This window comes from Cardiocondyla obscurior, linkage group LG14, assembly GCF_019399895.1.
Source record: "Cardiocondyla obscurior isolate alpha-2009 linkage group LG14, Cobs3.1, whole genome shotgun sequence".
NCBI classification, from domain to species: Eukaryota; Metazoa; Arthropoda; class Insecta; order Hymenoptera; family Formicidae; genus Cardiocondyla; species Cardiocondyla obscurior.
The window spans coordinates 1,311,044-1,334,871 of NC_091877.1; the positions used below are offsets into that span (position 1 = coordinate 1,311,044).

At 47.3% G+C, this 23,828-nt stretch overlaps 1 protein-coding gene across 4 annotated transcripts in view; it reads right to left on the reverse strand.

Annotated features, from left to right (window-relative positions):
• Positions 1-23,828, reverse strand: part of Eip74ef (Ecdysone-induced protein E74) — a 142,065-nt gene that overhangs the window by 47,785 nt on the left and 70,452 nt on the right. The window lies entirely within an intron of this gene.

The window sequence follows — 23,828 nt, forward strand, 5'->3', positions numbered from 1 at the left end:
CGTCACTCGCGCCGCGTGCTCGGTTCTCTCCGTCGCCCGGCTTCGGTAACGCTCGGCTCGCCGTCCGCCGGCGGCTCGTCGGCGAGAAGGCACCCAGTCGGCGATACGGCGCGGAGGCGCTCGCATGTATACACGCCGGCTATTCACCATCACACGCGCGCACGGATGCGCTACGCAAGCCTACCGCAATGTCGGATCCCGTGACGCCCTCCCTGCGCAACGCCGGCCCGCACGCTTCTTCCCGCCGTCTAATAATAAAACTGTCTCTCTCCCTCGCTCCCTTTCTCCCTTTTCCTCGTCCGCTCGCTCGCTCGCTCTTTCGGCGCCGCCACCGTCACTGCGAGGGAAAGGCTATTTTTCCGTCTATTAGAATAGGACGCGCGAAACTCCGCGGAGCCCTCCCCGGGTGCTGACGCGCCTCGGCGTGACATTAACCTTCGGATCCGTCGACGTCGGGGAAATACGAGCGGTTTTGGATCTCAAAATAAGCTCGAATGAAACAAGTGAGGCGAGTAACGGTGAGGCGCTCATTATGTTTTACGAGACGGAGCATCTGGCGCGTAAAATATTGAAAATAAAATGACGGGGCACAGCCGCGCGTATATTAATACCGGTGGCAAATATAACAAATTACTCGTACGCGTATGTCGCGGGCATAACAATCTCCGTGCTCGATTGGAAATGCAATTAATTTTTCAGCTTCTCAAACAACCTTCCCAACAACAGAGATAAAAATATCGTCTGGTCGCATTCACTGAAAAGAGAGCTTGACATTTTGGTTCTTACGTAATGTTACCGAACGCATTGCGCGAAAGAAAAAAAATAATAATAATAATAATGATAAAAATAGATAAAAATTTATTGTCCAGCGGAAATATTTCAAAACGCGGTGGCGCGGTCTATTTTCGCGCAGGCCATCTCCGGCGTCGCCAGGCAGAAAGTCCAGCTCTCTCGGCTCGCGCGAGCCCCTGACATTGTTTCCGCCTGTCGCGGAGAGCGGGGTCCGTCGCAGGAAGAGGAGAGCACGGGAATGCGAGTGCGGCCCGCGGTATGGGTGAACGTGCGTGGCGAGGTCGCCGGGAGAAGGAACTCTTCCAATCCAGCCGCGCTGCAGCCGCGCGATAAACACAGGTGCTGCAACTGCGCCGCGCCGAGATATGCGAGTCGAATTTCGACGCGATGACGTTTCGTAACGATCGGACTCCCGTCTCGCAACGACTCGCTTTCGTTTCAGCAGAGAGGGGCAAAAGGAAAAAAAAAAAAAAAAAAGAAAAAGAAAAAAAAATCGCCGAGCGTAGGCGCGAGACGTGGCAGAAAATAATTTTTTTCCTCGTGCAGAAACGATAATTCAATCGCGAGCTGGGCGGCTAAACGCGCCTGGCGATTGGAAACGTTTTGTAAAACGATGGCCCTTCCGGATATATGCGCTGCATATTCGGCTGCGATTTCTAGCGACGTGAATTTCTGCGGCTCGCCGATAGTGTACATTTAAATCGGCGGTCGATTATCGGTCTATCATCTCACGCTCTTCATACGACATCTCAAGGCCCCGTGCACTCGCGCGCGCGTGCGAGGACCCCGGTGGGTCTAGATCCAGCGAAGAGTAAAGAGGAGTTTGTGAAACGCGCTGTTTGATACGGCCGCGATTTATTAGGCCGATGAAGAGCGAGGCTTCACCGCCGCGAGCATAACCTGAGGACAATGGGGCTGACTGCCGGCTTCCCAGAACGCGTCGCGTCATTTTTTTAAAAGATTTCCTTGACGAGAACGCTGCTCTCTGCTCGTGATGCTGTCTATGACGTCGCCAGGCGACAGCCAAACAAGTTCTCGCGTCAGAGCCACGATCCAGCTCTCGCGAGAAAAAAAAAGGAAAGAAAAAGGAAAAAAGAAAAAAATAAAAAAAAAAAGAAGGAAAACGCATAAAACGAACGAATATTATTAAACTTTAATACTTGACCCGAGAATTTAATATTAAGAAATAATTTTTATATCCGAGTATAAGTAGACACCCCAGCGAATACTGTACATATCCTTCGTACCTGATTTACTTTAAGTAGTTCAGGAGATGATCTACTTCCAGAAAGCTTTTGAATAACTTTGAGCCAGCATTTCATCTCCTATTTTTTTTTTTTTTTTTAACATGACTTGTTTAAAATTGAGGAACAGAAATATCGTGTTCCGGAAAAAGCATACTGATCAATAAGGATAAGCGACCGTGGCAGCAAGGAATATCAGTAAAACGATCAATTTCTCAAATAAGAATTTAATTGCGCATACCGAAATAAGCGCCAGTGACAGAAGTTAATTCTCAGATATTTCAACGGGCGCCAAGCTGTAATTATCGCGAAGCGCGACATAACGCGATACGAACGTCGAGAGGGAGAAATTTCATTCCACGATAAGGAGAAAAGGAAGGAACAAATGATATTTTCCGATACGCGTGTCTTCGATCGTGCCGTCACGGCGTTTTCCTTAAAGGATGAACTCATCGATCGAGCCGTGTCGTACCGGACACGACAAATAACCTGAAAGTTTCATCGCGGTTTGCACAACGTGGCGCGATGCAGCGTGTGCGTTAAATGCCACATCCACGCGAAAGCCCGTGACGAATCGCTTTTGAGGATCGATCGGTCGATCGAACCGGCAATCCAAGCGTTTCAAGGATTACGTTGCTTTTCGACGTTTCTAATTTGTCGTACATCTTAAAATATATCGTCTCAACTTGTCTTTCTATCCATATATCATGCAAAACAAAATTATCGTATAATATAAAATACATTACGCTAAAAAATATATTTAAAAAAAATAAAATAAAATAAAAATCACAAAATTTTATAAACCTTGTGATTTAATTTTGTATGTATAATTATTGGCAGTGGAAATTTAAAGAAGCAACGTGTTCCTTGGCGGCTGTTCGCGAAACGCAAAGCGAAGCTCCGAGCCAGAACGGCGAGAGACATCTGCATTTAAGGGCTCCGTATGCATGTGTAGAAACCGACATTACTATCCTCGATTTGTCGTTCCTTCGCAACGGGGCAGAGTCGCATCACATCGATGGGGGACCGGGACCGAGTTATTTTAGCGCAAAAACGGCCAATGCTGGCCGACCCAGGGAGAGAAAACCTCGTAACTCTCGCCGATCTCGAAACAACGTCTGATCCAGGAAAACCGCGATTTCTAATCCATCATTAGATCGGTCGATGTTACTTAAAGATACTGAAATTCAAAAGTGCTTCTCTACGCTATTTTTTATTTTTCTTCTTTCTTTCCTTTTTCTTCTTTTTTTTATATTCTTTTTTTCCTTTTTCTTTTTCTTCACCGTGAAACGTCACGCGTTCGCCAATAGCGCGCTCGGCTTTAATAAAACGCCGCGGAAGAATGGTCACATTTATTTTTCGCCAGCTAATTCGGTAATATATGACCGAGTGACCTAAAAACCTTACGGCTGTATCTTCGTCATTCTCGAAACGTTTGCCGGGGACGATAACTTTGCTCCACGTAATTACAAAGTATACGCCGGTGCTGCGTGTCGCAAGGTTTTGTGGCACGCTGGTCTAATTGTGTGTGATTTAATCCCTTCCGGTCAATTGGTATAAGAGAATATCTCGCCATCTTCCTCCACGAAGTTAGGTGCAACAGGTGTACTATCTGCTCGTGTCTCTCTCAGAAATCTCTTCGCGGACGAGCCAATTACGAGTAATTTACGCTTCTCATATTAATTACGAGATCCCCGATAGTTTGACACGCGTTTTCTATCAGGGTTGATAATATGTTATAATCGCCATCGAAAGTGTGCGGCTGACGTTTTGATCGCACTTTCCCACTAGTTTAGTCAAAGATAGGAAAAAAATTGTCAACGCGAATATAAATTGTAACAGATTTTATCTAACTTTTCACTTATCCGTCAGTTTGCTCTCTCTCTCTCTTTCTCTCTCGACGCCTTAGCTTCTTGTACGTTAATTGATTAACTCGTTTATTTGCTTAATAATTTATTTACAATAATTAGCGATCTATTTTCTTATCTATTATAATCTCTCGGTGGTCGACTGAAAATAATTATATGGATTATATACAGAGCAGCGTACGTGTGTAACGCATCCGCTAATTATTTATCGCAATCGTGGTAGTAACTACTTGCAGTTCAATTTTCTGCATGTAAGCGTCACGTTCTCTTTCTTCGACTTTCTACGTCGAGCGCTGTCAACCTTTCCAATTGTCATCCCGATCTTCTTGTCCCTCTCGCCGATATCGGAGACGAGTTTCCTCATAAATGTAACATTATTTTCAATTCGCGAGCTTTCGTTATGCACTTTCATAATTTATTCCGGCAAGGGGGCATTGATTGCCAGATTGTATCGCCGGGGAGATTTTCAGAAAATCACGGGTTTTCATAAAACCCAAGATGGTAAATTGCGGCGGAGAGAGAGATGCATTAGCTAATGCGAAACAGTGCGCGTGCACCGCTAAAGAAAGTGTATCTCGTTCGTTTCTCGCTCCCCGCCGACTCGCGTCTCCCCCGCGGTTCCGTAATTAATATCTGGCGTGGCGATTCGATTAAACGGCTTATTACAGATAGAATTAACGCAAACTCCAGCATGCATGTGGCTCTTGATAATTGCCGCGGCCACTCTCGCCGCGCGAGAGGATGTGGTTCGAAAAAAAAAAATAAAAACAAATCTCTTGCTGCTGTGATGCGAGCCTCCTGCGTGTAATTTCGAAACAGACCTCGCGAAATAATCAACAAATTTCATCGACGAGTACAAAAATCCGAGAGAATTCGAGGATGGAATGGCGATTGAAAAAAAAAATCTTTCCTAGAAATTAAAATTAAATCTACATTTTCATCATTATTAAATATTAAAAATAATTAGAATATTCTCTTATTTAAATGATAATGGAAATATATATACGTCGCTCGAATACCATTCGTATTAATTATCGTAATAATGTGGACCGAATCAAATGTCACAGTTTTGATTAATATTATATTAACCACATAAATGATGATTTAATAAGAGACGTTAAAAAGTATAGACGTATCGCGTATTAAATATTATATTATACTGGATAAATCGATAAAATATCAGACAGTCACTCGTTATAATTAAGAGCTAACGAGCGTCGAAAATAAAACAACCGCCAAGAATTTAGTTTTCTCTAAATATTGCGTGATTCGTTAGTCTCGTCGGCATGGAAGCGCCTTTAATTTTTCCACCATTCTTGCGGGAAGGTGAAAAGAGAGGAGGAAGAGATATTAACCGGTGATTCAGGCCGAGACTAACGCGCACTTTTCCTCGACACGTTTCTCCCCGACGCGGATGATTTCCTCTTCTACGAGTCCTTTTTCTGCCTCTCGTCATTTAATGATTCAGAGCAAAAGGGTAAGTTAAAGATTTCTCCACAGAGCATTAGCAATTAAAAAAAGAGAGGCGCTTCCATGACGCTGTCAACTTTAAGCGTCGAGAGACACAAGCGGGAATTCGTTGAACAATTCGCAATTAAAAAGGTTGCATTCAACGAAAATTAAATATTTATATTACGTTCGCAGATTTTTTTTTTTTACGGCTTTAAATATCTTGGACTTCTCGTCGCGAAAATTTTTCTGGAGCAATTGTAATCTAATCGTTATAAATATCGATGTAAGGCAAATATCGGGAACGTTTCGTTGCGCCGAGGCATCCCGAGATTAGCATCGAAAGCAGCAGCGAGAGTGCGCGGCCGCGGATGAGCCCGGAGGTGCTAGAAACCGTGAAGAAACCTCTTCTCGCGATCGAGACTCGTCAAGGACACGAGGGTGCGGATCCGAAGCGCGCACTTGCGCGCATCGGTTCGCCTCGTTTTCCTCTTCGCTGAGAAAATCGCCCGGACCGAGCGGAGAGAAAGAAAAGTGGCGAAATCGCCGCCGCGTGCCACATAACAATAGCCGGAAAATTCTACAGCCGTTATCGTTTTAATACGAAAAAGCCACCGTTCTAAACTAGCCATACGTGCATACGTGAAAATGTAATCCCAATCCTTTTCTCCTACCCAAGTAAAAATCATTGGCTTCGAATTTACCACGAATGTACGAAATTGTTCAAAGAATGCGAATCGAAGTAAACGATAATCGTAAAAGCTATGCATCATCGCGAGATATGGCTTTTCGCAATGCGGGGAACGTGCCGTTCTTTCTCAAACGGGTTCTTACAATTTAGACGTAATTAAAGCGGCCGCGTCTGTCATCGGTGTCGTCCTTCACCGGCGCGATTGTCGCGGGGAAGAATCCGGGAGTCCTCGATACCGGTCGCATGGACGAGGCCTCTCGTCCTGCGAAGCGTGGCGCGTGTTCGACGTTGCAGTCACGAGGAGGTGCCAGAAACCGTGAAGCAGTCCTCCGTGCATGCATGCGACTTTCCAAGGACACACGTCGAAGAAGCAGAAGGAGGAGGAGAGATAACGACGGAGGAGAGGCGCAGGGCGAAGGAGGAAGGTAGAACGGCGAAGTAAGAGAAGAAGAAGAAGAATCCCCTCGCGCGGCTCACGTCCGCGAGAACCGGAAAGATTCCCTCGATCCGCTACGAACGGCTTCCAAGGCCCGCGATCCGTATTCCAGCGAGGACCAACACATGCGAATGCAGGCCGCGTGCACGCACGCACGCACGCACGCTTCGGACGCACGTCCGGCTGCGAAGTTATTGTTTAAAACGTTCCCCTTTATTGTGTCTACAATGTGCTCGGTCGCACGCGGCCGGAACGACCGGAGGGCCACCTCGTCTTTCTCCACCGCTTTCTTGGTGCACGTTACTAAATACGCCTCTCGCAATTCTTTCGGTTACGCCGCGCGCCTCGCCATTCTTCACCCTCGGCCGGTTGATTAGCGGTCGGGATCGACCGTGTCATCATCCAAGATGCATCTTGGTTAGAGACCATCGCACGGCTCACGCACGCGATTTTTCCTTTATTTCTTTTTCTTTTTTTTTATTTATTTCTTTTTCTTTCACCGACAAATTCCTCAATCCCAAGGATCGAGATTTTCGCACCTGCTGTACCCTTTGTTCGCTTCTTATTAACGCGCCTTTCCGCTTTATTGATAAATTTCGTTCGCTTTCGTTTTCCCTTCCGGATATATTTCCAAATTAGCGTGACGTTAATTGATTTAGGAGCGTAGCGCCGCCGCAAGGGAATTTCGCCGATCGGGTTTTATCGCGCGTGTCGCCGCATACTCGGCGCCGAAGTCATCGATCTCGATCAATTTCCTCCATTCCGCGAACTCTTTTTCGGTGCACGGTCGATCGGCGGTGGTACATCGGCCGCAACGCGGATACCCTCGAAACACGTTTATTGTGTCTACCGGAGAGAGTCAGCCCCCGCGTTGATTGCACGCGACTTGGCAGAGCTCCACCGGCGGGTGCACAGTCCGCAAACGCAAGCACGGTTGCACTTTCGTTCTCCCCATTCGCCGACGCGAGTCGTTCGGAATCGCCTTTCGATCCGCGGCGGATTATCGAATCGCGCGGATAAAAGTGAAGCGGACGGCTCTTCACTTCGAAAACGTCGTCCGCGATGATTCGCGCGATCTAGATGCCGGAGGAAAGTTTCTCGGTTTTCTCTCGCCTCGCTTTTCAAGACTTAATAAACTTAACGTAACGTTCCCGTACCTCTCTAAATCGGCGCAAAAACCGCTGGAAACTTTCCGTCGCGGTACGTAGCGTTTAATTGTCGAAATTATCCGTTTTGCCGCTCCACAAATGTGGTCACCTGCTGGGTCGTCTGTCTTTCGTGGCAACGTAACGCGATTAGCGCTCAATTAGATATCGCAACCGTTCCGTTAATTCCCGACGTTCGGAGGTGAAAATGTACGCGGCGATTCGCAGCTAGAGGAAGATACCTCAACCCCGGCAGGAAAGATTACGCTAATTCTACATTCCCGGCGAGGAATCCGCGTCGTCTCTTCGCGAGAGACACGTCGCGGTGCCCAAAGATCGTGTCGTATCTCCTCTTTCTCGAAAGGGGACGCGGGGAAATACGCGGATGCACACACGCGCACGCATACTACGGCCCCGCGCGGCACGCGCGTGTGTCCATGTGAGAAGCTAGCCGCGGCTCGCATGTAACGCGTCTCGGCCGGCGGCTTGGAAAGGGGAAGTAGCCGTCGACGGGCGCGAGGATGAGGAGAAAGGACGGCGGAGGAGGAGGAAGAAAGAAGGGTGGACGAAGAAGGTGAACAGAGCGGGCCGCGACGGGAGGAGGCGGAGGGAAGTCACGGAAGGGAGGGAAGAGGCAGGACGCGAACAGACGGACGGGAGGTGCAGCGAACTCTCCCAAGGCCTGCGTACCCCCACCGAGCGTGCAACTGCAACTGCAACTCTCCGAGAACCGCCGCGAGCCGGGGCCGGGAGAGATAGCTCTAGACCTGGTGCAACACGCGAGTAAGGATACGCGCCGGACAGGCGGACAAAGAGAGGCGAGCCCGGAAAGGATCGCGGCGCGGCGAGGAGGAAACCGACGGGCCCCGAGAGTGGAGGCCCCGGGTTTATTAGCACGCTCCGCCGTTACGAAAAGGAAAGTACAAAGAGAAGGCGAAAATCCATCGCGGTGATCGCCGAAGGATTCTCTCGTCCCCGCGGGGGCGCGGGAAATTAAATCGGACGACGCGCGAAGCCGAGCGATTGGATTTTATTCTCCGATTCTACGGCGGGACGCGAGAAATATCGTAATACATCGCGAACGACGCACGCCGAGCGTCGCAATCAGCTTAGACTGCCGTCGACTATTTCAAAGCGACATCGTCGCTCGTAAGAATGTCGAGAAGCGGGCAGAGCTTTGCGAAATTCAATCGCGTAACTTTCGCGACGCATATACAGAATTACGTTCCGAAAAGCGTGGGAATGCTTTTATCCGGGATACTTGTCCCCCTTGCATACTTCGGCGAGCGAGTTTCGGTACGCACCGTTATATTTGAGGAAGAATTTACCCCGCCGCTCGCGTTATTCGAACAGCGCCAAGTTTTCACGAATATTCGCATTTTTGTTTAAAATTCACACGACGCGGTCATTACCTTGTTGACCTGCCGCACGCCCGCCTCCGCTATTATTTCCGTCCGACTGTCTTACCTATTTACGTCATCCACGTTCAAAGTCCAAGGTGATCAAAAACGACCGCTCGTCGGAGTGATGCAGCGGAGACTCGAGATGAATGACATTTTCTGCCGAGGAGCAAAACGAGCTACGAACGACGTTACTTTAGACGAGACTGCGGGTAGCCTCCTCGAAAGCGCCGACAAAGATTAAAATACGCGTACCTACCGTTGCGAATTAAATACATTCGTTTAATAGTGCATCGCCGGTCGGTTTTAATTTTTCGGAGGTAGACGCAGCGGTCTCCCATTATTTTCCGCTTCATTGTACCGGGCGAAGCGGCGTTCGCGATAGGTGTCGGCGAATCTCCGCGAATCGCATCGCGGATCGAAAGTGAGATCGAGATCGTGCTCGACGCGCGTATCGGCGCCACCGATTCCTCGCGTGCGTCGCGTGCATACGTGCACGCGTGTACGTTTCCTCCGCTTAAGGAGATAGTGCCAAGTAGATACGCGGTCCAGCCGCGCGAGACTGTCTTCGCTCTGCTCGCCGTCCCGCCCGGTTCTCGACGTTTCGGAGTTTGCGAATCGCGCTGCTACACGTGCGCGCGTACAATGTAGTAGTCGCCAACACACGCAAGCACGTGCAGAACTGCATACGTGCAGGCGCGCTTCGCGCACGAGCGGGCGAACGAGCGAGCTCGTTTGCCGCGCTAGCCCTGGCCTAGATAGGCCGGCGCGAGTCGGGTTCGCATCGTTGCATCGCCTTAAGCCCGTCTCACGCACCGATCTATCGCTGTCTACCTTCGTTGCTTTGTCTTCCTCCCCGCATCCCTCCTCTCTCTCTCTCTCTCTCTCTTTTTTTCTCTCTCTATGCATTTCCGCACGTAGCCTGCGCGCGATCGATCAACGCGCTCGGGCGTGAAAGCCTCGCGGAATCAATTTTCCAATTTCAATGAAAAGTCTCACGTTACCGAATTTAACAATTTATTTTTACGCGACCGAGCACGAATAAAAAAAATTTGCGAGGGACGAGTAAGTAGGGACAGGTATCCGCCAGTCGGCGATTACTATTTAGTATTCTCAAACACGGCCGGATTTATTTTCCTACAGCGTCACTTACGGGCGCTTCTTTTCGTTTAGCGACGTACATTTTGCGCCGCGGTAGCGCACGTTCGGAGGCAACCGTATTTCCCTTAAGGGGACCCGCGCGTTCTCCACTTTGGTAACGTTAGCAAATCGGATTTGCATCCCACCACCGTTTTCAGCCAATGTGCCGACCTATCATCGAGTCATCATCTTTCTGCTCGGTACGAGAAGACACGGAGATGATCGCCCGTGATTGATATTTTCAGCGAAAGCTGCAATTCGAAATGCTCGAGCGGCAGGGCTCCGAGGGTACAGAAAACGCGAACGAAGGGCGGCCAGCCTTAAGCGAGAGTGCCAGCGACGGAGGCATTTCAGTTTAGCGGGAACGCAACTTATAATTTCACTCGAGTCGTGCCCGTTTCCCTTTTGCTCTCTTCCTCGTTTCTGATAACAAAGACAGATTCTCGTCTTTCGCGATTCTCGGCGTCTGCTCTTATCGCGTCGACAAAGCGCACGAAAAATATCAACGTTCGTAAAGCGAGATCTCGTTAGATAGTAATGATCCTCCGAACGCTAAGCTTTATGTTATAAAATCCCCGTCTTTCTCCTTATCCGTTCGACTTGTAATATCGTTATTATAATTATACAGCCGATTAATTCCCATTGTTGCGTACGTGGACTGCACTTTCACTTATCTGGCGGAATCATCTGAGATTCAGAGTGTAACGCGTACTCTCGCTGTGAGCGATCGCTCGTGAGGCAATAAAATGCAAACCGTTCCTCCCCTCCGCCTCTTCGCGAAGTACGGATACGTAAATGTAGAAAATGAGTCTGGGAGATGAATACGGATTTACACCACGGGCAGAAACGATCCTAGGGTACGGCTAACTTCTGGCACGCACGCCAGCTTCCTTCCCCGGGGCGCGCCAACGTATCCGTTAACGTGAGCCGATCGGACGAATAACCCGAGACGGGGAAGTTGCGACGCTTCAGGTGCATTACCGCCGTAACCCCGATTCCTCGTGCGGTTAACAACGCGGCGTTGTTTGCGCGCCATTTCGCCGGCGAAATCCGTTTTCGCAGACGACGCGAAATATTTTATTTCTTTTTTTTTATTTTTAATTTTTCTTAATTGTTACGCGAGCGGAATCGCGGCCGGGAGAGCGGCGACCGAATTTAATGTGTTGCTTAGGTCGCGTGTGCATCGCCCCGACGCGATGTAACATTTATCCGCGGACGAACGTTGGACGGATTTTCGACGTTATTTTAAACTACGAGCGCGCGCGAATTGGGTCGCGCGACGCGGTCATCGAATTGTAATCGTCATTTTCCTCGCAATATCCCGCATATTTTATGAGGTAATCGCGATGTGCCTGCAGTTTGCGCGGCTTCGAGATACCTACACTGTGTCGTGTCTTGATAAAAAAAAAAAAATATGAAAAAAAACGTGCAGACATCGCGCGACTTTCGTCACCGACACGGACGCATTAATGGAGAGAAAGATATCGTTAACGCGATTTGTTATTAAATCATAGCGATACACTTTTTTCGAGCAGTTACTCGAGCAAAAAAAAAATCGCGATTAATCGTACGTATAGAAAATACTTTCGATTTGCAGCCGTTTTCTAAAAATAAATATATTTTTCATTTTTATAAGAAACCTTTGTAGAAGAGCCATAAAACGTACGACGACATGTCTTTTTATAAAAAGCTATCGGTGTATCGACATCGGAAATATTCGGTCGAATAATTTCCCTCCAACTACCACGAAACCGTATAAAGCACTATTGCGCATTCTATTTTTATCAATCGCCATATTTTCGTTAATGCACAATAAACGCCGCCTTCTATAACAAGGCGCGATAAAATAGGCGTTTTAATTATATAAATCCGATAATTCCTAATTGACCGTGCAGGGATTACGTAATGTAATTATATTTTAGCGACGCTTCTCCTTTTCGCGAGCAAGTTCCTCAATTAAATCGGGTTGAATCGCGGCCGGGAGGAGCCGCGCGTGCCTCGAGGCGGCAAGAATCAGGAAACGTCGATGCCGCCGTCGTCGCCGACGTTGCACTCGCGCGGATTTCGGTGAACCCCGGGTTTCGACGGTTTCGCGCCAATCGTTCTCGCGCGTCGCGAGAGCGCGCGAGCCACGAGAAGCGAGAACGGTGCATCGACGGCGATGCATTCGCGGCGCATGCGTTGCTCGGCCGATGCACGTGGTAAATGCAAGTATGTCAAGGCGCGACCTGAATTTTCCTACTCTCGGTGCCCTCTCCCTCGCCCTCTGCTCCGCCACCCTCTTCCCCCGCGGCGTTCCCTACGCTCTTTCCTCCTCTCCGCCGCGGTCGCGCTTACTCGATGCAACTACTTCCCTTCCATCTCCGCGTCACCGCCGCCGCATGCGTGTGCATCTACCTGCGCCCTCAAGACGTACGTACGCACGCACACACGCGACAGCGCCCGGAATGCGCGCGTGTACGTGACCACGTTCTCTCTGGGAACGTAAAAATAGCGCGCGAGAGACTCGTATCGAAAGCGATTCCTTATCCACGTCGAGATTTTTCTCCGTCGCCTTTATCTGCGCGCGGAAAAGGAAAACGATCGGCCCCGATCGACCGCGCGGAAGGCGCGGCAAAATCGTCTCGTCTTACACACATCGAGATTGCACTTGAGATGATTTCTGTCTCCAACGGGGAAGGGGGAGAGACTCAACGTTCCCTTATCATCGTGTACACCGCAAGGCTCCTTCGCACCGAGCGAAACTTATCTTGGGAGCGCGATAATGTTAAGGAGGTCGCGCGAAAAAGGCCAGAGATAGATGCCCGCGTGATACGCGGATACGGAGCCAAGATTACGTCACTCTCCCGTACATTATTTTTACATAACTTCCTGATTGCCCGCAGTACCTCGGGCGGTGTATTTAAAACGGGCGTCCTCTCTTGATTGATGCACCCCGAGGCGCGACACCTTCTACGCTTACGCGTGCCCGCCGTGTACGTGAATGACTCGGGGACATATGCGCCGCCGCGTGTGGGTGGCCCTTACGTATGCACGAGTGTTGTTGCATGAGCGTACTTGTTTTGCGTGCGCGGCTGATGCCTTTACGAGCGCGGCTGACACTTTTACGACCGCGCCGTCGCGGTGCAACGTACGATTAAGAGTTAATTGAACGACGCCTCGCGCGATTCCGCCCCTCGCCTCGCCGTGTCCGATCGAGCCCGCGTTGGATTTCGACAAAGCTGGAAGAAACCGAGAGGCGCACCATGCGGGGAGATAAGGTGTTATCGGGCGGTCCCAGCCGGTGCGCCCGATGCATCGATGTGCCCGCGCATAAATCATTCAGGCGCGAACGTTACGCGAACGTTACGCGTGGAAGCGCGTAAACGCCGCCGTCGCGGCCGTCGAAAGGTGGATCTCGCTTGATCGAGGACCGCAAATGTATACGTTCGCCGCAGCGCCAAACGAAATTGCAATCGCCTTTTATTTCCTCGTAGCTTCGCGTACTTAACTTTTTTTACGACCCGGCACAATCTCGCGTTCGCGCGCGTCGTGTACTTTTGTGTTATCGCAAGCCGCATCAATCAATCACGCCGCTCTTAATTTACTAAATGACAGAAAGGAGGAGATAAAAGAGAGAAAAGAAAAGATCTTTCTTCGGTCATACGTGGGATAATTATATCGTTCGAGTGTCGCGCTGCATTATTATTCGATACGGATTTAAAGCGTATATATTGTAACAACGCGAGTATTCCGTGGGGGATTTGTTTCGTTGATTTTACGATTATTGCCAGTCGCACGAATAATCGCGCGTCACGGTCGCCTAATGAATATGCGTGGTCACTAAATTACGCCACTATTATACGACAACTCGCATTGGATGCATGCAGAATTAAGGTTACACAAAACGGATTGATGAGATACTGATATGCCGCGCACGTGTCTCACTCTCATTCAATTCGGTTGTTTTTTTTATTATTCTTTTTTTTTCTTTAATAGCGAATAATTTCAACAATTTTCGTAATTGGAGTCTCTTAAAAAATAGCGCGAATAGCGCGCGCATGATTTCTTCTAGTTCAATAAAAATCTACCGTTTGTTTTATCGATACTCTTGAATTGTTCAATCTTACTCCACATTTTCCGACTACCGTGAGCAGTTCGTGATAAAGTAAAATTGACATTCTTCTCGCGTTGTTTCTCCGTTCCCTAGAACTCCCGATCCACTCGCATCTTATCGAACGATAAAGTCCTTCAACCTTCGATCAGGCAGAAAGGGTGCGTGCGCGCGGCATTTTTTTTTAGGCGGGGAGGTTCGACAAGCGTAGGAGGAAGCAAGAGCTAATGTCGCCGGAGATCGAAGGAATATCGATTTGAGAGCACGTAGGTGGACGCTGACCTAACCCTACCCCCGACCCCCGCCTTTTTCCCCAGGATGTCCTTCCAGGCGTGTCCTACCCCAACCCAGACATACGTTTTGCCAACAAATAGCCTCCTCCCCTCGAACATGGGGCGACACAAGTAGTTCTACGAGGACCTTTTTTCTCTTCCTTTCTACCTTTCTTTTCCTGCTGCCCCTCCTCTCCTTCCTCGTGAAATCCCCGATGTATCCTTCTGCTAGGACAGCACGCGAACCCTCGTCAGGAGCGGTGTCCTATCGAGGCCAACCCCGCAAAAAATAGGATCTAGAGCCGACACGTCGCCCTCCTTGCCTTCCTCTCTGCCCACTCTCTCTTTCTCTCTTTTTTTTTTCCCTCATCGCTACCTGTCCCCTGTTCGCCTCCGTTCCTGAAGCTTCAAAGTATGGAGGACGACGAAGTGAAAGAATCCGACAGAATGCCTGTTAAGAGAAGTCCTCACGCGTCCCTTGTGTCGCATTCCTTCCGTCGCGAATAAGGTGGCGGAAAGAGTAAGACAGCACGAGCGTTGGACAATCGCGAATAAATTAATTTAAGTTTCTCGTCAAATATTTACTTATCACGGAATTATTTTAAAACGTAAAAAAAAAAAATTTCTCTGAAATTACTCTTGATTCTTTTGTTTTTTTTTTTCTTTTTAAATCGCGATACATTAATTCTTCTCTGACAGTTTCCTCGCGCAAAGAGCGAAGAAGTGTTCTGAGAATCCGGGATTTATTTTCATTAAGTCGAAATGTATCTGGCACGACAAAGGCCATCTCGACTGTCGAGCGCGTTCGGAAACATTTTATCGACCGTTCCGCGAAAACTTATCCGCGGTGATTCGTCGGAGATACTGTTACACACCGCGAGTTAGTTAATTAATGAATGAAGCGCGGCAAAAAGCGTGGTCTTCCGGAAAAAGCATTTCGCGAGAATCGATTTGTTCAAGGCCAGGGATAACAATAGGGCAGCTGTGACGTCGCAATAATTGCCAATAATAAAATCAACAGGCGTCAATCTTTCAAGATTCGCGAATCTGCGATCGTTAGTTCAATATATGTGCGCTAAAAAAAAAAGAAAAAAAAAGAAAGTTAATCGATAGCGCATACGATGCATCGACGAGCGCAATTAAATATCTAGCTTCGCGTATTTCACTGCGTTTACGAATTATTAGCGTCTCGAAGATGAACTAGAATCGGCAACGAAGTAGGAAGATCAGTACGACGTCCTAAACTCATTTTTCCCGGAGCAAAGGTCCGATAAAGCGGTCTGGTCCATCGTTACGACATCGTTTCGGACTTTTCCCAGATTTTTCTAGCACCGGGGAACCCTTTAGATACGCGAGGGCCGTGTTCGGCTAATTGGTACGGAGCTCTGACGCAATTCCGTGGAAGAGGGGCCGAGGACGAGGCGCGTAGGGGCGGATTGCCGAGGGTCAGGGTCTCGGCCCCGAGCCCTCTCTCGCTCTCTTGCCGTGCGGGAACCGGACGAAGCTCTTTTTCTCTCTCCTTCTCTCTCCTTTTTCCGTGAATATTCATTCTCCTTCGTTCTACCTTCCTTTCTCCTTCGTCGCCGTTTAGCGCTGCGCATACACATGTATGTATCCTCGCGAATCCGCAGGTTGCTCCTACTTATATGTGCCTACGTCGCAAGCTTCGCGCAAGCGGGCGGTGTAATTTCGTCGAGGGGATTCACGGAGATCCGGATTAACGCCGCAGCTCGGCCTATCCCGAGTTACGACTATGCCGAGTGCATGCGAACCGCTAACACTCGACGGGACGAAACGTAGATCGCCCGGTGAGATCGGTTACTCCCCGCGTCTCTGTCACATGTAGAATCGCCCGCGTATTCTCGACGTTTCATTAACACCTTCGTAGAAGATCGTAAATAAAATTAGAAATTGGCTATCCTCGAATTACCCTCGCGCGCCTTTGGAATGTAGAGCGGTTATAGTTGGCGCATTTCGAGAAGAGAGTTCGAATTGAAAAATATTCTTTCCGCGGCGAAAGGTTTGGTGTAAATCTCGTTATCTCACTTTTTGTTGCGGCAATAATAAAAATAATACGAAGGCAGAAAAGATAGAAATATTCCATCGCTAAAACGTGGCGCGCGTGTTACGTTCGTAGCCTCAATAACGACCGGCTTTTATCTGACACTATCCGCTCGCGTTTTTTTTTTTTTTCCCCGTGTTATTTGGACCACGCTTTTTAATCGTTCCGCCAACTCCGCACGCACGTCCGCCTCTTTCCTCATGCTTTCTGCGGCGATAATGGCCGTGGCACCTATCTGCAGGTCGAAGGTCAGTCCTCCGCGCGATGCACTTTACATATTCGCGATATGGAGAAGGCAAGCCGACAACGGCGAGCGTCAACCTGACGGCCGAAATCGACGCTCGTGCGCTTTTCGCGGGCGAGACAGGAGGAAAACGGCACTCGCGGTAACATTCGCGTTAGATACCGGAATTCGCGATTCCTGCCGTTTACGCGAAGTGCCGTGGGCGTGGCGGAAAATGAAAATAAATCTCCGTGATAACGAGCGATAAAGTCCATCATCTTGTAGCCGATAACGGACGCAAACAGGAAGTACGACAGAATAAGTATCTTCCGAAAAACAAGTACCCGCCCCGGAGTTTATCTCGTATTACTGCAATAATGTCGCAATTTAGGTCCCGATATAGAGCCAAAAGTGTATGGAGGAAAAAAAGTTCCTTCTTCGTGCAGATTAAAGAGAGTATTAAGTTGTATTAAAAGTTTCGTTGCTTGTACTTCTCACGTTAGCCACCCCAACATTTTCAGACGCGCTGGGTGTGATATCAGATCTTCGCCGACGTCGCAATTGATGCACAGTATCACGGCTTTTTATCGATAACTCGGTGCGCCATATGTCGCCGCCAGTGATCCCAATATTACACGTAACGGTATTTTTTATTTCAGTAACAGATATAAATATACAACAGCTGCTTTCCATTTACATCAGAACTTTGATAATTCTCACTTGTAACGTCATTCTATCTTCGTTGTTTAACAATTAAGCGTCGAAGAAAGACGAGTGACGTTACGAGTGAGAACTATGTGAGTTTTGATATAAAGAGAAATAAAGCAATTATAAACGTAGCTCAATTTTTTTTTTTTTTCTTTCAACAATGATATCGGTAGATTTATTGTTTTATATTAAATGGACAATTGCGAGAATTGAGTTTAGCGAACCAGAGCCACCTCGGATATCGACCGCGTAATACACGCGGTATCGTTACACCTTTAGATATGAGACGTCGATAGCCGCTCGCGAGTTTGCGACAATCGCACGTGTATCAATGCATATGCATACCAGCCGCCCGTGCCGCAAACGCGACGTGAAGAATCCGCGGAAGTTGCCAACAGAAACGCAACGTCCGGTTGTCCCCGACACAAATACATAATCTCTTGCTTGAAATTATTTTTTATTTCGACCTGCCATACTTTTCGTCGTTTATCACACGTAACCGACGTACCCTTTCCCCGTACCGAAATATTTCGTAATCGGATTGCCGTGGTACAGGAAGAGACTGCGTTTCAAGAGCGCCACAATGATCGAGCGCACTTTCCTGAATCATTTGTAGAAAGTTCATACTTAGCTGCGATGGAAAGTCGACAAAAAATGTAGAACAACGCGCGCCGGCGTGAAAGTCGATCTCCGCTGCTCGCGTTAGATGCGTTTTGACGAACGATGGAAAAAGTGAATAGATCAAAGCTGTTGGATAGTACGCGTTTACGGTTCGGACATCGGCCGATGAATTAAAATACATCGACGTGTGTCAATGTTTATCGCTTAGAGTATTCTCTATAAAAATAGCCGTCGATTTTTCATATATTGCTCGATTGTTAATTAAAATTAGGTTTTTGAGAATTTTAAAAACGTCTCTCGGTCGACTTTTCAGCGAGAAAAAAAAAAAAATTGCGTTCGCAAATTTTTCAAGGTATACACGTGTAATTTCCGACGGCGGCGGGTTCTTCACAAACATACGGTCGATGTCCGTTCGTTACGCGCGAATTGCAGGGCAAATGAAGAGGTCGGTCCTCTTGCCAGCCGGAGGAAACGCGGCCCTGAAATTTAGGGGTTGTTTCCAGGCGGTTTGTGAACCGCCTCGAGTTCCCATCGGAGGGGGTTGGTTAGCACGGAGGGTAGTAATGGTGTGTGGCAGACAGGGCGTGGTCGTCCTTGAACCTACCTATAGAGCTACGGAGTGACCCTCTACCTCCCCTTTTCTCGCTCTTTCTCTCTCTTTTTTTTCTCTCATCCCTTCGACCTTCTAGATCTTTTTCTCCCTCAACTTTCCTCGTCATTCTCGCACCCTCACTTCCCTTCCATACCTCCGTTTCCGTCCTCTTCCCGTCCTTCGTTTACTCTGCCACGAAACGAACCTCGCGATGTTCTTTTGATAGGTTAATTGAGACTACCACGCGTTTCCATAAATTATTTTTCATTATCCTCCGACAATTATTCGCCAAGAGTGGACAGACGAACAAATAAAGATCAACATTTGACACTTTGTTAAGAAAAAAAAAAATTGAAGCCGCGCGAAAGTAAGAAAGTGAATAAAAGCGAGTTCGTAACTTCGTAAAGCTCGCTGTAAACTTCAATTTTTCACCGAAAGTTAAGGCTCCGAGCTGCAAACTGCAGCTAATGCACAGGGAAGAGTTTGAAATCTAGTTCGAACTTATAAATTACAGAGTTTTCACGATACCCGTTTGTACTCCGAACCCTTCCATCGTGCACCGAATAAGAGGGACGGAGAGAAAGAAAGAGCGATACGTGCCGCAGAAGCTTGAAGCGAAAATAATTGGCAGACACTATTGTTTCGACCCTTCCACGTAATTTTAATTTTTCACTCGGCAATTATGCGCATCGTTTTCGTGCTGCAAGGACTGTGCCAAGTGTTGGTATAATTTCGTACAGTAACTAAAGAAGAAATTATTTATCAGGCATGCGTGGTCGCATATCGTGACCCGTATCGTATACACTTCGCTCGAGCATGAATCATATATTATAATAAACACAACGTTGGTTTCACGATCCGCGGGATCTAAAAAAATATGCGTCTCTAAAATATTTAAAAGTCACTTGAGAAATTTCAAAAAAAAGAAAAAAAAAAAAAAAGAGAAAAAATCCGATATCGCCTCCGAATAATATTGTCAGCCGCGCGGGAGAGTTTTGAATTCTAATTAGGCTTATCGCGGTTGCATTACGGACATCTCTCTATTTCATTATCTCTCTCCTCTCGGCGAACAGTTAAGCGGCAACAAACGTATTATTTCACCCCTGCTAGTGTCTCCCCTTATTTCCTCATCAACGTTGGACGTTCTAGACTGTTAAGGTAGGTTATGCAGGGTTGTCTCTCGCGACGTAGCCTGGTCGCAGCCGCGGCAGCTTCAATTTAATAGGGCATCGGCAATTATTCGATTTCAAACTTCACCGACATCAGCACTGATCAATACTTTCCAGCCGCATGCATTTTACATACGGAGCATAGATAATGATAATCGAATGAGCAAAAAAAAAAAAAAAATTTCTGGAGCGCTAAATTAACGAGAGCCGATATTAATACTTAAAATATAACATTAAATTTTGATGCCAGTCTGTAATCGATTGCAAAAAAAAGGCGACAAATGTATCGCAGAAAAAAAGAAACGAGTATCTATATTCGTTTTGCATGTCTCAACAATAATCTAGCGGCGTTAATAAAAAAATAAGGGTTCGAATTTTGCTAATATTGTTTTGTCATTATTACCAATAATACTTCAGCGCTATTATTATATTAATATCGTTAATGCCGTTACAAGCTGGAATCAATTCGAGTTCGGGGTTTTCTAGTATTTCATTATCCCAATGTATTTATCGAACAATCCGATTTCTCGCACTTCAGCGGCTGGCCTCGGTTTTAAATTTTATATGAAGTTACGTCCGTTCAGTCGAACGCAGCTTGATTTACCGCAAGCCGACACTCTCAGTTAGGCGAGTCGCGTCCAATTAATTGACCGATCGATCGAGCGAGTATATACGTGGCAAGAGGGAAGACAGAGAATCGCAGAAAATATTCCCTGCGTGATAACATCGTGCTTACATCGCTCCGAAATTCATTGCAGAAAACACGAAAATTGACTGAACGTACAAAATAATGATTAAAATAAAATAAATACTTTCACAACGTCGACGAATTAAAATCAACGTTAATACGATAACGATATGAAGCAGCTTATTAGTACTATCTACTAAAAGTTAAACAAGTTACATTTTGCTTCTTGCAAAAGTGAGACGTAATATCGTAACGTTAACTTAATCTAGCTCACATCGTTGAAACAAGAAAGAAAGAAAGAAAAAAAAAAAAAAAAAAAAGGACCGTGCAAAAAAGCTTTTAATATTTCTCCGAATAGTACCGCTTCGTCAGAGACATTAGTCTAGTAAAAGTTCGCGTCTTTTAACATATTTTACCGTTGCCCGCTGGTCATTCACTATTATCCACTTTTTTGTTTCGCCGTTTTTTGCAAAATATAAATTTATATGATGCATCTAGTCAACTGAACTCGATTGCGTCAGACGAGTTTATTTTTATTGCCGTGCAAGAAAAAGAAGACTGTCGATAGAAGACGGGCGTGATACAGTGACACCGAACTGTCGGAAAAAAAAAAAAAAAAAAAAAAAATATGTACTTTCGGGGCATGCACCGTTTTATTAATTGTACACGGAGTCGGTTCGGGGAGACAACCAAGCGACGAAAAAGCCGTCGATAGGCGACGAATAAAGATATACGGGAATACAATGGTGACTACGCCACTGATTCGCGTACCAGGACGTAGCCTACGGAATTCGTCTGGAATTCTCGCGAGATGTAGAGATGGTAGAACAGGAGCCTTCGTAGTCATGGCGACTCGGCAGTCGCCCGGCTGCTTCTGGTTGATCGATACACCACCGCCACCACCCACGGTCAAGGTCATTCGCGAAACCACAAAGCGGTCGTTTCGTCGGTGGACACACCCCCGTAGACGGTGGCTTTTCGGCGAGCCTCGTTTACGCGATTGAACATAATCGAGGTGAAGCAAGAATTACGGCTCTTCTCCAGTTATTTCTTTCTTTTCTTTTCCCTTTTTTTTTTTTTTTTTATTCCGGAGATTAAATTAATCGGCGCAGAGTGAGAATTTTACGTATAAAGATATTGTCAAGTTTGATAGAAATTCACGTCGGGAAAAGGTCACGTTTCTCGCTACGACGACTTAACTTATTATTTCTTTTTTTTTTTTTTTCATAATTTATTTACTCTCCGAAATTCCAAGACAATTTTATTGAGCGGCAACACACTCTCGTCGTAGTTCTGGTTCATAAAAATGTAGTCGTCAAGTGCCAGGCGCAATAATTAACTAAATCGAAGAGAAACGCGATATCGACGATATAGCGGAGGCAAGGATACCCGAGCTTCTTCGAAAGCCTCAATAAAATTTTCGACATGCCTCCCATATACGCATCCGTCCCACTTGGCGATCGCGTTGTCACTTCTCGTCGTCTATCGCGACATAATGCGCAGAAACCGAGCGGCATATTTACGATTCGCTCACGTCCAGAGTGAGAGTGTAGACGTCACTTTCGCATCGTCGTTGATATTAGCCCCGTCTTCAGCGACGCGATGACGTAAATGAGGTGCACGCGAAATGCGCGAGTATGTCAAGTATGCGGCATCCAATACGTCGTAGCATAACGTTGTCATTATCGTCGATTTGCCGCGAAAAAATCCGTCGTCGACTCGTCTGTCGGGTCCTCGCGCGAAATTCTAACTGATTTATAGACCGCCGAGCGTCAAAACTCGAGCGACTACCCGATTACATCACGTGTGTAAAGAGCTCGCGTATCAGAAAAGGAAACGACGACATGGCGAGAGCGATTATGAAAACTTGCGGAGATGTTTTGTCTGCTGGTACTTTAAATTTTCGACGCTGACAGCTGTATATCTCGTCGGTGGCGTCGAAACATTCCCACCGCTTCGTCAGGCAGCGAATTGCTCTCGAGACGTCAGGAAATCTTGATCGATCGCGCTCGATAACGAAAATGACAAACGACCTAATATTTTATTTATTATCGTACATTTTTTTATCTGCTGCACGGTCACTTCGTTATAATATTTTCGTAACAAAAATAATTAAACGATAAATCCACATGCCAAGTCATCGAATTAAAAATACAAATTAAAAGTCAATCTTGAAAGCGGTGCGAAATTCAGTAACAGTTGTAGTTAAACTCAAAGATTTTTCTAGCGAAGCTCACGACTGGAATAAAAAGTCTCAGGGTGCCAGGAAATAATTCTAATTAAAGAGGAAGATACGATTTGAACTTGAAGTTGGGGAAAGGATTAAGGAACTCCGTGACGAGTGACACGTGGCGCTCGCGGACCGACAATGCGACCTTCACGGAGCATTCTTTACGGCCGACCTTTGACCCCGCCGGCCACGGGGTGAAAACTTAAAGGCGCGTCCCTCTCCGCCGCGGCAGTCAGACGCCGGCGATTCCGTATCGTTCTGATAATCGTTCGACGGCCCCCGAGAGGCGGCGAGACGTTGACGCGGGGGTGGAGGCCACGGCCATGACCTTGGTGCGGGGTCGGCGGGGTGACGGTTTATCGAGCGTCAGAACTTTCACTATTCCCCACCCCCATTCCCTGCTCTCCCTTTCGCCTTCGGGCGCCGGCACCGCCGCCGCCGCCGTCGCCGCCACCATCCCCCGTGTCGTCCCGTCGCACCCCATTCACGCAACTTTCTCTCCGGCGCGAGTCATAACGTCGAGCTTCCCGTCCTACCTCTTTCCCGGCTTGCACCCTGCCTCTGGCCGACTATCTGAAGGTGAGTCGTCTAGACGGTTTCCTTGCGATCATTTCCTTCTACTGCCGTATAACAACGACGACGACGACGGCCCCCGGAGATGAAAGGGGAAGCGAGAGTAGAACGGAGTAGAACGGAGACTTTTAAATCTCCTCTCGCGACGGCGATTGTTTCTGGCACGGATGAGCCGTAGCCTTTCAACCTCGATACTTCCTCGATAATAAACCTCAATTATAAAATTACATAATCGCGGGGATTAAATATAACGAAGAGAAGCTTTTATGTAAGAGAAACGTTTAAAGCCGTTTTATTTAGAAAAATTATATATTCGATACTCAAGTTTTATATCGAGTAGCACGACCTATAGATGCAATATAAAATGGCGAATAAATAATAAAGGCAGAAGCGAGGTAAATTTCCCCAAAAATGGTTCGAGGCCGACCCATT